Source organism: Hyaena hyaena, unplaced genomic scaffold (assembly GCF_003009895.1).
Source record: "Hyaena hyaena isolate Hyena2069 unplaced genomic scaffold, ASM300989v1 scaffold_254, whole genome shotgun sequence".
In the NCBI taxonomy this organism is placed as follows: domain Eukaryota; kingdom Metazoa; phylum Chordata; class Mammalia; order Carnivora; family Hyaenidae; genus Hyaena; species Hyaena hyaena.
The window spans coordinates 2268598-2280267 of record NW_024080890.1 but is presented as its reverse complement, the minus strand read 5'-3'; the positions used below and the strand labels follow the sequence as shown (position 1 = coordinate 2280267).

Below are 11670 nucleotides of genomic sequence, written 5' to 3'. Positions count from 1 at the left end.
TTCCTGTTCCTCAATCTGCAAAATGGGAATATTACCCTAAGTCACAGGGCTGCTGGGACTAAACAGGTCAGTGGCCGGACCTCCAGTGCATCAGGCCCTTCCGACCAGAGGGGACAAAGCCCATGCGTGGCCACGTCTGTCCGCTCGGCGTCACACTCTGGGCGGAGCCCCCACCACTGTCCTTTCTGCCCCCCGCAGCCTCACTATTTGCGGAAAGCCTTTTGTGCAGTTTCCCTTTTTCATCTTCCGTGTGCAGTGAGAGCGAGAGTTTAGTGACTTTACAACCGCACTGGCGAGGTTCTCGGCGAAGGACGGCAGGTGCAGAGCCAGAGGTGCGTGGGGGCCACGGGGCCGTGTGCAGAAGCGGGGGGCCCGGCGCCCACCGGCTCCCGCCTAAGGAAGCAGGCAGACCATCGTGGAGAAACTCCTCCGGCCCAACGGTCAGCCCTCGCCCTCCCCGTGTCTCCAGCTACTGGTGCCCCTCTGCCTGCGGGGCCGGACCGTGTGACACCGAACTTACATTCACCCAGTCCTCAGAACCCATTTTGATTCTGGAAGGAGCCGCGTGCAACGGGAAGGGCCGCACTGTTTTCTGGGTTTGACGGCCCATCCGGGGTGAGTGCGCAGCTTCTCAGCTTCCTCCTCCCCCATCTGGTGTGGGGGTCCTTTCCTGCTTCTGCACTGGGGGCCGCAGGCTACGGCCCCACTGCCTGCTTTTATAAATAAAGTTTTATTGGGACACACTCTCTGGCTTGCTAGCCCACTCCCATATTGCCCTTGGCGACTCTTGCATGGCAATAGCAAATCTGAGTAGCCAGGGCTTCAGGGCCCAAATCACTCACTATCTGGCCCCAAACGGAAAAAAAGTGTGTCAATCAATCCCTGCTCTATTCCAAGTATCCACTGTCGTCTCCTTCCTTCCTTCCTTCCTTCCTTCCTTCCTTCCTTCCTTCCTTCCTTCCTTCCTTCCTTCCTTCCTTCCTTCCTTCCTCTTTCTAAAAGAAACTATATTTTAGAAGTTTTCGGTTTACAGACAAACCACACACATGTACACAGAGGTCCTCTGCCCCGGGGCACACGTCCCTACTACTAACATCTTCATCAGTGTGGTGTCTTTGTTGCAACTGATATATCCATTTTAAAAAATTTTTTTTAACATGTATTTATTTTTGAGACAGAGAGAGACAGATCACGAGCTGCGGAGGGGCAGAGAGAGAAGGAGACACAGAATCTGAAACAGGCTCCAGGCTCCGAGCTGTCAGCACAGAGCCTGACGCGGGGCTCGAACCCACGAACTGTGAGATCGTGACCTGAGCCGAAGTCGGACGCTTAACCGACTGAGCCACCCAGGCGCCCCTGATAAATCCATTTTGATACGTTATTATTAACAGCTCATAGTTTACGTTAGGGTTCACTTTCAGTGTTGTACAGTCTACGAATTCTGACAAATTGTTTTATGCCTTCATTTAAAAATGGATTGGCGGTGGGGCCCCTGGGGGGCTCGGTCGGTTGAGCCTCCGACTTCGGCTCAGGTCGTGATCTCACGGTTTTAGCCTTTGAGCCCCGTGTCAGGCTCTGTGCTGTCAGCCCAGAGCCCGCGTTGGATCCTCTGTCTCTCTCCGCCCCTCCCCAGCTCACACTCTCTCAAAAATAAATAAAAGCATGTAAAATATATTATTATTATTATTTTAATTACAAAAGCAACTGCAGGCTTACCAGCAAGTTACCAACACAGGCCGCACAGAGGAAGCAGTGGGGGTCCCCCACCCGCCAACCCTACTTTCCGAAGGTAAAGTGAACGCGGCCGACGTGTCGCCTCCCAGGTTGTGGGCATGAAACACATCCCGCGGCTGCCTTTCCCGGTCAGATCTGTGTGATGCGCGTCTCCCTCAGATCTGTAATGGCTGCGGAATATTCTATGGAACGCATGTGCATTCTTCTCTTGCCCACGACGTTTAGACGGCGTCCGATGCTGTGTGCTTACGGTCAGCAGGGACGGACATTCTGGTCCATCCAGGTTGAAGCGCTCTGGGCAGCATTTCTGCAGGACAGGTTCCAGGAAGGGGACTGCCCAGCCAGAGAGTGTGAGCATTTTTCTCTTTGAGAGAAAGAGAACAAAATGCCTTCCAGAAAGCTCCAGGCACTTGCATGCCCGTTCTACGGCATGCAGAGTGGGGACTGAGAGTCGAGATACGAATCTCAGGGCGCTGAGAGCTCAGGAGAGAGGAGCCGCAGGGTTGGGGCAACCCTGGAAGGCTTCCTGGAGGAGGTGGGTTATGGGAGGGTAACAGGATTCACAGGGTCTGGAGGAGAAAAAGGGTGGGGGGGCGGGGAGTTGGGGTTGGCCATCCAGGTAAGAAACTGCCCAAGCAGAAACTGGGCCTTTATGGACCCTGAGATCATAGTCTGATCGCTACAAATTGCACCAGGCGTATGCCTTCTGGGGAGGAAAAGGTCTGGTGAGCAGGGCTGGAAATTGGGCATAAAGTGCACGCTCACTGGGGTGGAGAGAAGGCGCTGAGCAGGGGCACCATCGAGGGCGTTCACAATACTACCCACAGCAGACAGACCCTCGCCCGTGCAGCCATCCTGGGTGCCTGGAGTGCGGGGAGGGACAGGGGAGTGAGAAAGGATGAGAGATAGAAAAAAATAAAAGGAGGCGGGGAGAGGGAAGGAGGAAGGGAGTGAAGGAGAAACGCATTGGCCTCACACGGTCCCCAGTAAGGCAAGGAAAGACGGGGATAGAATGTCCACGGCCGTCTAATTGTAACAGAGCCAAACCTCAGATGACCCAGAGGGACATTCATGGAGCAGACGGCTTGCGGTGCATTCACACAGGGCAATACTATGTGAACAGGGGCACTGAGCGCTGCACATAACACCATGGGGAGACCTGGGGGGGCCCGGGGCAATTTCGGGGGCCCTTTCCTGCTTTCTACCCCCCATCTGTGGCCTTAACGACTTCCTGGTCCTAATCAGCGCCTAGGAACATCTCCCTAAATTGGAGGAGTTTCTTTTTCTCAAGGCACCAGAAGGATTCCCGCGGGAGCTGCTGTGGGGAGGGTCCCGGGGGCTTTACCTTACTTTGTGACGTTCCGCGGAGCTCTGCTTTTTTGGCTCTTGGCACATTCTTCTAGGTATGCTGATATTTCACAATAAAGAAGTTTCTCCGGCTTTAAAAATCTGAAAACCATCCATTTATCCCCACTCATTATGCTTTATCTGTAGTATACACATAGCTACATAGTGTGTGTGTGTGTGTGTGTGTGTGTGTGTGTGTACATACATAGAGAAAGACAGAGATGAGCATACACAGTGATATATACCTAAATATAAAAGGGCCCTGTTGACATGGTGTGCGCTTTACTCAACGACAAAAAGAAACGACCAGATGGGGAAGCGTCCCCAGCGCGCGGAAAGATGGCAGCCTGTGGCCCTCCCAGCTGAGCCGTGTCAGGCTGTCTGCCGGCTTCCGGGCCCACGTGACCGGGCCCTGCACCGGCCGGCCCTGGCAAGCACAGCCACGACCCGTGGCTAATCTTCCTGAGAAGTCGGCTCACAGCCATTCATCTTTAAAAACCCTGGACTGACTCACGAGGCTCCGGGCAGGACTCCTAAGGGCTTGGGAGCAGCGTGTTTATATCCACTTCACAGGCCGTCTAAGAAACGCTGACTGATCCGGGTCGCCGTGATCAGAAAGAAACACACACACACACACACACACACACACACACACACACAGTTTTCCGTCATCAGGGCTCCTGGAGAAGCCAGAGCGCCAAGGGCTGGAGGCTGTGTGCATGGCATCTCCGCCTCCCTCCCCAGGGACTGTTGCGTCATCGTTAACAGAAGCCCCCAGTGATCACCGTTTCCAACCACATGTGAGAGTCAAAGTTATCAGCCCCAGCGGCTAGCTGCTCGGGCTGAATCGTTTCCCCTAAAAGCTGAGATTTCATTTCATTTTTATAGATCCATCCCTCCCTCCCCCAAAAAGGTGTTCGATACCTAGGGCCGCCGTCCTGAACAAAGCATCACAGGCTGGGAGATTAAAAGGCACAGAAGTGCACACTCTTGGGGCGCCTGGGTGGCTCAGTCGGTTGGGCGTCCCACTTTAGCTCAGGTCATGATCTCACAGTTCGTGGGTTCGAGCCCTGCTGTCTCTCTCTCTCTCTCTCTCTCTCTCTCTCTGATCCTTCCTGCTCACGCTGTCTCCCTCTCTCTCTCTCCCTCTCTCTCTCTCTCTCTGAGAAATAAATAAAAATGTTTTTTTTTTAAAGTTAAAAAAAAAAAAGAAATGCACACTCTCTCTCAGTTCTGGGGGCCAGAAGCCCAGGTGGCCGCATGCCGTGTTGGTTCTGGTGGCTCCGAGGGCCAACCCAGGCCTCTCGCAGTGCCCGGTATGGCCCGCGTTGGCTTGGAGATGTGTCACCCGGTCCCCGCCTCCACCTTCACACGGCGTCTCCCTTATGTCTGGCCAAGTTCCCCTATTCTTAGTCGGTCACTGGACTGGGGACCCACCCTCACCCACACCTAGGTTTCATAAGATTCAAGTTTATACAGATTGGAGGCGCCCTTTAAGGAAAAGAATACAAAATGATTAAAGAGAAATGAGGTGCCAATGTGAATACGTATTTACAATGCAAACAGATCACAAGAAATCACTGGAGCCGCGGGCACTCGACGCCTTCCTTCTGCAATCTGTTCAGGCAATTTGGAGTAAGGCACCAAATTAGAAGGCACTAGAAAGTGCAGTGTCCGTCTGGATCAGGTGGGGGTCCCCAAATGTGGGGTGATGATTGATAGGGGGCCGGTGGTGTGTGTGTGTGTGTGTGTGTGTGTGTGTGTGTGTGTGAAAGGATTCACCCGAGGCAAAAGAAAGGAGGTAGAAGTTTATAGAATGCATGGCAAGGGAGCAGGGGCGGGACAGCGGAGGAGGAACGGCCCCATCGAGGCCGTGGGAGGGCGCTGTTTTTAAACCCGGAAGGTGAGAAAGTTTTAGAATCTTCTCTTTTTTGATAACTGTGCCTGGATGTAAGTAACCCACAGGACTTAGGGATATTTTGGAATCGGCCTGACTGAAAACAGACAGGGCCTTGGGCCTTGATCAATTTCCATTGCTCAAGCCTGTTGTCTAAACACGGCCTCTACAGAATACCTCCTGGGCTTCTCTCCCCGTCTACAACACTCTGTGGCTCCCAGGAGCCGTGCACATCCCCCTGGCTGTGCAGATGAGAGCCCTGTGGCTCAGGCTCATTTGATTCCAGTGAAAGTCCCCTCTGCTTAAAAAAAGAGGCTTTTAGGCCAGACAGGACAGGACAGGGGATGGGGGAGGGTGTGGGTATCAGAGCCTCAACAGGAAAGAAGGAGCAGTGCCCTGAGGCGGACTTTAGCTGGCGGTCACCTGGCCTGGGGGCCTGACCCAGCCGGACAGTGGTCGCCATGCTCCTCCTTTACATCTCGGCTTTCTGCTCCCCGTGCGCCCACAGAGAACCCACCACCAGGAAGGGGGCTCCTTCCAGCAGCAACTGCAGTGAGCGGCCCCTGCCCCCAGCTCTGAGAGCTTCTCCAGGAGCCTGTAAATCATGTCCCAGCTTGAAAGGCATGTTCTCAGTGCCCCGGTTTTATGTCCCTTGTAAGATGGAAACGTAATCACAGCCAGAAGGCAGATGCCGGTATAAGGACAGGTGTACGGGGGCCACCGAAGCCCCATCAAGGGCTTCGCAGCCCCCAGGTTAGACTCTCCCAAGGGCTGTGAACCCAGCTGGGGCTGCTTGGCCTGATTTCAGGGGAAGGGTGAGGCAGAACTTCTCCTCTCCCCCCTGGCCATTCCTCTCCTCAGCTCTGCACCTGTCCACCCAAGCCGTGTGGCGCCTGAAGATTCCGGGCTGGCCCGAGTCCTGACTGGACTGCTTGTGTTGGGCACAGAGTGGGACTCCTCCCTACATACCACACATGTAAGCCTGGCCCTTTTAAGCATCCTCTTAAACAGCCAGCTACACTGGGGAGTTTGGAAGGATCCCAAATCTCTGCCACATATCCCAGAATCCTGTTCATTTTTCCACCTGCCTATCCATCCATCCATCCATCCACCCACCCACCCATCCATCCGTCCATCTGTCTATCCACCCACCCACCTATCTATCCATCCATCCATCCACCCATCCACCCACCCATCCACCCACCCACCCAGCAGGCATCCATCCATCCATCCATCTATCCACTGTCCATTCATCATTCATCCTCCATTATCCATCATCCATCCACTTTTCATCGTTCCTCCATCATCCATCTGTCCATTCTCCATTATCCACCACCCATCATCCATCCATCTCCTAGAAAATTCTGGAGATCTGCTAATGTACCAGGAGCTGTGCTTGCCCTTGGAGTAACACAGGTTTCAAGAACAGAGTCCTGCTGTCATGGAGACTTGGGTACTGAGACAGCAGAGAGAGCGCTGTGACGGGTACCACCTGCAGGTACAAGGCACAGGCCGTGTCGCAAGCAGGGTGCAGCTGGTGCCTTGCCCTCCACCTTCATTCCCTTGCTCTTAGTCCTGTTTCTCGGTAGCTCTGCATTCAAAGTAGGGCGGCCCCCTCCCTCGTCCAAAGCCTGGGAACCAGCCAGGAGGACTCCTTGCCCCGGGCACAGGTGATTAGCAGCCTCACCCCTGCCAGTCTGCACAAGACTTCCCCTGAGGCCACAGCAGCTCAAGAATGCTCTGCATTTTTCTCATTTCAATAAAGGTACAAAGGGTACTTCTGAAGGAAGCCAAGAAATCACGCCCTTTCAGGTACATTCTTGGCTGCCTGGCTGGGGATTATGTTTTTTTGAGGGAGGGGGCTGCTTTCTTTGACAGTTTACCTCCCTGACTCAAGCCTAAGGAATGCTGCCCGGCCCACTTCCTGACCTGCAGACCCTGGGCCCTGCCTGGTGAGAACCGGGAACTCCAGGAGCTCGTCTAAGCACTAGGAGCGGAGCGGGGAGGGATGGGAGCCGGAGGTGGGTCTAAGTTCGTCTGAGTGACCCCGGGACTTCACATGGGCCTGGAAAAGTCAGCACTGGGCGGGGGAATGGCAGGATGGATGGACAGATGAGTGAATGGATGGGTATGTGGATGGCTGGCTGGCTGGACTGGTGGATGGATGGATCTCCCACCAGGGCTGGGGGAGCAGGCTGGGAGGAGGGAAGCCCACCACAGCAGAGGGAGGGACAACGAACTGAGGAGCAAGATGGCTTGAAGCCCCAAGGAGTGAGGGTAGAGAGAGGAGGAGGCAGCCAATCAGCAGGTCTCCTGCGGCTCTACGTTGCCTGAGCTGGTGTCGTCTTCTGCCCAAGGATAAAGCTTGGCCTCCAAAGCTCCAAAATTCACCCCTTCCCAAGGCAGCCTTGACACATGGAGGGACTTAGGAGAAGTCACCGCCAGCTCATCCCGCGGTCAGGGCATCCTCTACATGGAAAGGAGGCTGGCAGCAGCTGTGGCCTCACAGTGTGTTGTGAGAGCTGGTGACTACTTCTTATGAATGCAAAGTTGGACACTGTCTGGGAGCTTGGGCAAGGCAGGCCACCCCACACCCTGGCCGGGGACGCAGATGCTAATGGAGGGGATGTTGCCCCGTGTGCTGGCTCGGCCCCGTGAGAGCACCCAATGACCTTGGGCAAGTCGCTCCATTTCTCTGGGTCTCCCCATCCTGCCTCTGAAGCGGTGACGACGATAATAACAGTATCTCCCTCGATGGCGTGTGTGCACCTTCACGGTGTCAGTAAAAGTCTTTGAGCTCTCAGGAGAAAGGCGCCAGGAGCCACAAGGTGTTATTAGAAGTAATTGGGCCTGCAATTGAATAAACCTTCAAAGCCGCCAGACTCAGTTTACTTCACCTAGTTTCTCTGTCCCTTCTCAATCTCTTCTCTATAAACACCTGGAGATTGCTCCCCCTCTTCACCCCTACAATCCCTTTCTCATTTTTGTCTCACCTGCAAGTAACTCTCATACCTTCCTTCCTAGCTTAAGAGTTCCCACGATGTCAGGGCACCTGGGTGGCTCAATCGGTTGAGCATCCAACTTCAGCTCAGGTCATGATCTCATGGTTTGTGGGTTCGAGCCCCGCGTCGGGCTCTGTGCTGACAGCTCAGAGCCTGAAGCCTGCTTTGAATTCTCTCTCTCTCTCTTTCTCTCTGCCCCTCCCTCACTCAGACTCTGTTGCTTTCTTGCTCTCAAAAATAAGTAAACATTTAAAAACATTTTTAAGAGTCCCCACAGTGAGCGTTCTGCCTCCAAAGTGATAGAAACCAAACAAATAGAACTGACAAGGACCCTGGGGAGCACTGAATCCAAACCTCAAGCCAGAAAAATAGATGTTGTCTATCTATCTATCCAACCTTGCATTCATCTATTCATCCATCCATCTCTCCATCCATCCATCCATCCACCCATCTTCACTCATCAATCTATCCATCCACCCATCCATCTACCCATCCATCCATCCATTCATCAATCTATCCATTTATCCATTCACCCATTTATTCATCCATCCATCCATCCATCCATCCATCCATCCATCCATTCATCAATCTGTCTATCCATCCATTCACCCATTTATTCATCCGTCCGTCCATCCATCCGTCCGTCCATCCATCCATCCATCCATCCATCCACCAGTCCTTCCAAGCCCCCACCCAATGCTGACTTTTGTGACCCTGCAGTCCCTCAGATGAACACAGACCTCCGGTTCCCAGCCAAGGTGCAGAGCACAGGGCTCACCTGGGAAAACAAACGTGAGACCGAGCCCAGCTTGTCCCCGGGCCTTCCCTGTCCCGCCCTACATATCTCCAAGAGGCCTTTCTTCATTCCCATTGCCCTGATCTACACTCCACTTGCCCCTCTGCAGGGGTGAGGGTTTGGGACACAGGGATGACCCCAAGGCCCCTCTCTGCACCCCTCTGATTTGGGGATATTCTCTGCTGGGGAGACTGTGGTGCAGACAGCCCTGTGTGAGCTCTGCAGGAAGAATCCAAAGCCAGGGTCAGTTTAACGGAAAGGAGGTCAAGCCAGCAGAGGATGGACGGAGGGGCTGGAAGTCCTTCTGGCTCCTCACCTGCCGCTCGCTGTGGTGTGATCCGGGGAACACCAGCTTCAGGGTCCCCCAGGAGCTAATTCGCATAACCCTGGGCCCAGCCCTTTTGAATTAGGATCTGAGAGAGCCCAGGCATCTGTGTGAGCAAATTCTCAGGGGTTCCTTGTGTGCAGTGTTTGAGAACTGCAGCTGCAGAAGCCGAGTGTGCCCTTGACGGTGTCCTGGGACGACCCCAACCCCTCGAACCTATCGGGGCCCAGCCTCGCCCGCATGGCAGAGAGCTGGGGGCTGTGAGGGGCTGGCTGTGGCCTGCCCTCTCCTTTCTCTCGATCCTGACCCCACGTCCACAGGCCAGTGCGATAGGGGAGAAGCCTTGGGTTTGTGAGGGACAGGAAGGTGGCTTCTTCCATTACTCAGGATGAAACCAGGGTTTGGGGCCTATCCACACCCAAGTAGAACCCATGGGGGCTAAGCCTGCCATGGGTGCTCTATCCCCTCCTCCTGCCCTTCCCTCCTCTTCATCCGCCTCCCTGGCCTCAGCTCCCCCACTGCTCACCTTTGTTAGACAAGGGACCCTGCGGAACAGGGGACTTTAAATTATGGGTCCTTTGTGATATGCAAGATAAACGGCCAAATGTTTTATATAACAAGCTGTGAGGCCAGTCTCCCTTCTTTCCTTCCCTCCTTCCTTCCCTCCTTCCCTCCTTCCTTCCTTCCTTCCTTCCTTCCTTCCTTCCTTCCTTCCTTCCTTCCTTCCTTCCTTCTTTCCTTCCTTCCTCCCCCAAATACTTCCTTGCTGAAACAGTGCCCTGAGAAATGCCGCACTTCACGGAACTCACATCTCGGCAACAGCAGGGGCAGGGGGCGACGGACACACACAAACTAGCAGTAAACCTATAATATGTTGGATGGAGATATTTGAAAAAGAGGAAGCTAGAGAGGGAGAGGGACTGTTTGGGAAAGTCACACTTTAAAACTGGATGTTCAGGTGAGATTTGAGCAAAGACCTGAAGAGGTGAGGGAGGACCCCAAGCAGCAGATGAGGGAAGAGAAATTCTGGCTGGGGACCAGCAAGTGCAAAGGTCCTGAGGCAGGGTCATGCTGGTAGCGTCCGAGAAACAGTGGAAAGGCCAGTGAGGTTGGAGGGACGTGGTGCAAGGGGACACTGCAGCAGACCAGAGGCAGCAGAGAGTGACGATCACCCCAAACACACAGCTGCAAACAACAGCCGCTCTATTTCCTGCGGTGGGGGGGTCTGCAGTCTGGGCTGGGCTCAGCCGGTCGGCCAGGGGTCCCTGGTGCGGCGGCCTGGGCTGGCGGGCCAGCTGGATGTGGGGCCTCTCCCTGCATGTGGGCTCAGGGCCTCTCTCCTGGTGGCCTCTCCCGAGTTGTGAGTTGTGCCGCCAGCGCAGGCCTCCCCTGCAGGGGCCCAGGGCGCCCAGGAGCCAACTGGAGGCGGCGGGTTTTGGTGGGGCTGAGGCCAGCAGACGCCGCTTGGGCCACACTGTGCGGATGGGGCTGAGTCAGAGTCAGCCAGATTTAAGAGGAGGGCACCGCACGCGGTTGGCGCTGGGCGGTGTGGCTCGGGGGCCACACGGAAGAGGCGGTCGTGGGCACCAGGACCTGCAGCGGCACCCGGGAGCTGGGCGGAGATACCCGGATCCGCCGACCCTGGGACGGCGCCAGAGTCTCGGGGAGCCGCTCTCGGGAACGGGTGCGTGCTGGCCGCCCTGCCTCCCGCGCCCGCCCCTCCCGCTGCCCGCCGCCCTCCCGCTGCCCGCCGCCCTCCCGCGACCCCCCCGCTGCCCGCGCCCCCCCCCCGGTGCCCCCCCCCCGATGCCCGCCGCCCTCCCGGTGCCCGTGCCCGCCGCCCCTGCCTCCCGGTGCCCGCCGCCCGTGCCCGCCGCGCTCCGGGTCTCCGCTACGCGAGCCTTCCCAGGGCCTTCGGTGGTTGGTTGGGTGACAGCGGAGGGCACTCAGGGGGCGCTGCGCGGGGGGCTGGTGCCAGAATCTTCTGCAGACGGGAGGGGGCGGGGCTGTTAGGATGAGTCTGCGCCAGAGGGTGGCTGCGGGGCCCCGTGCGGAGGCACACGGGGCGCACAAGGCGGGGATCTGCGTCAGGCTCCAAGGCAGAGCCGGCAGGGACCCCCCCCAGGCGGGGTGTGTGGTGTGAGCTCCGCGGGGCACCCGGAGTCGGGGTCCTGCTTCCGGTGCCGGAGAACAGCGAGCCGCGCAGGGTCAGCGAGCGAGGGAGCCACCCGGAGGGCTTCTCAGCGGCGGTGGCATCTCGGGACTCCGGGCCGCTGCCTCCTCTCCCGGACAAGCAGAGGGGAGGGGTTACCACGTGCTGGGCTCGGGAAGAAGCGAGGTCGGGGCAGTGGGTGGGCCCGTCGCACTCATGCTGGTGACACACGGGATGACGTGCGGGATGAGAACGGGATTCAGGGGAGAGCCCACCGTGGAGACGCGGGGGCTTGGGGTCGCTTATAGACACGTCAGGTCTGAGGCTGCGTGGATCCGCTGAGGGGTGAGTGCAGACCGGAGGAGGAGGGGGGGCGTGAGGAGGGATGGGCCTGGGGGGGAGGAGGGATGGGCCTGG

The 11670-nt window shown here is 56.4% G+C and overlaps 1 long non-coding RNA gene across 2 annotated transcripts; it reads right to left on the bottom strand.

The window, feature by feature from the left end:
• Window positions 1-1672: 1672 nt before the first annotated feature.
• On the bottom strand, window positions 1673-3697 carry LOC120240690. Of its 2 annotated transcripts, none has more exons than XR_005530689.1 (3): window positions 3327-3697; window positions 3080-3183; window positions 1673-2098 (listed from the first exon to the last, which is right to left on the bottom strand). It is a non-coding gene; the product is annotated as an uncharacterized LOC120240690 (long non-coding RNA). The 2 variants fall into 2 exon arrangements; XR_005530690.1 differs by having other exon boundaries at window positions 3596-3697.
• Between the last annotated feature and the right edge of the window lie 7973 nt (window positions 3698-11670).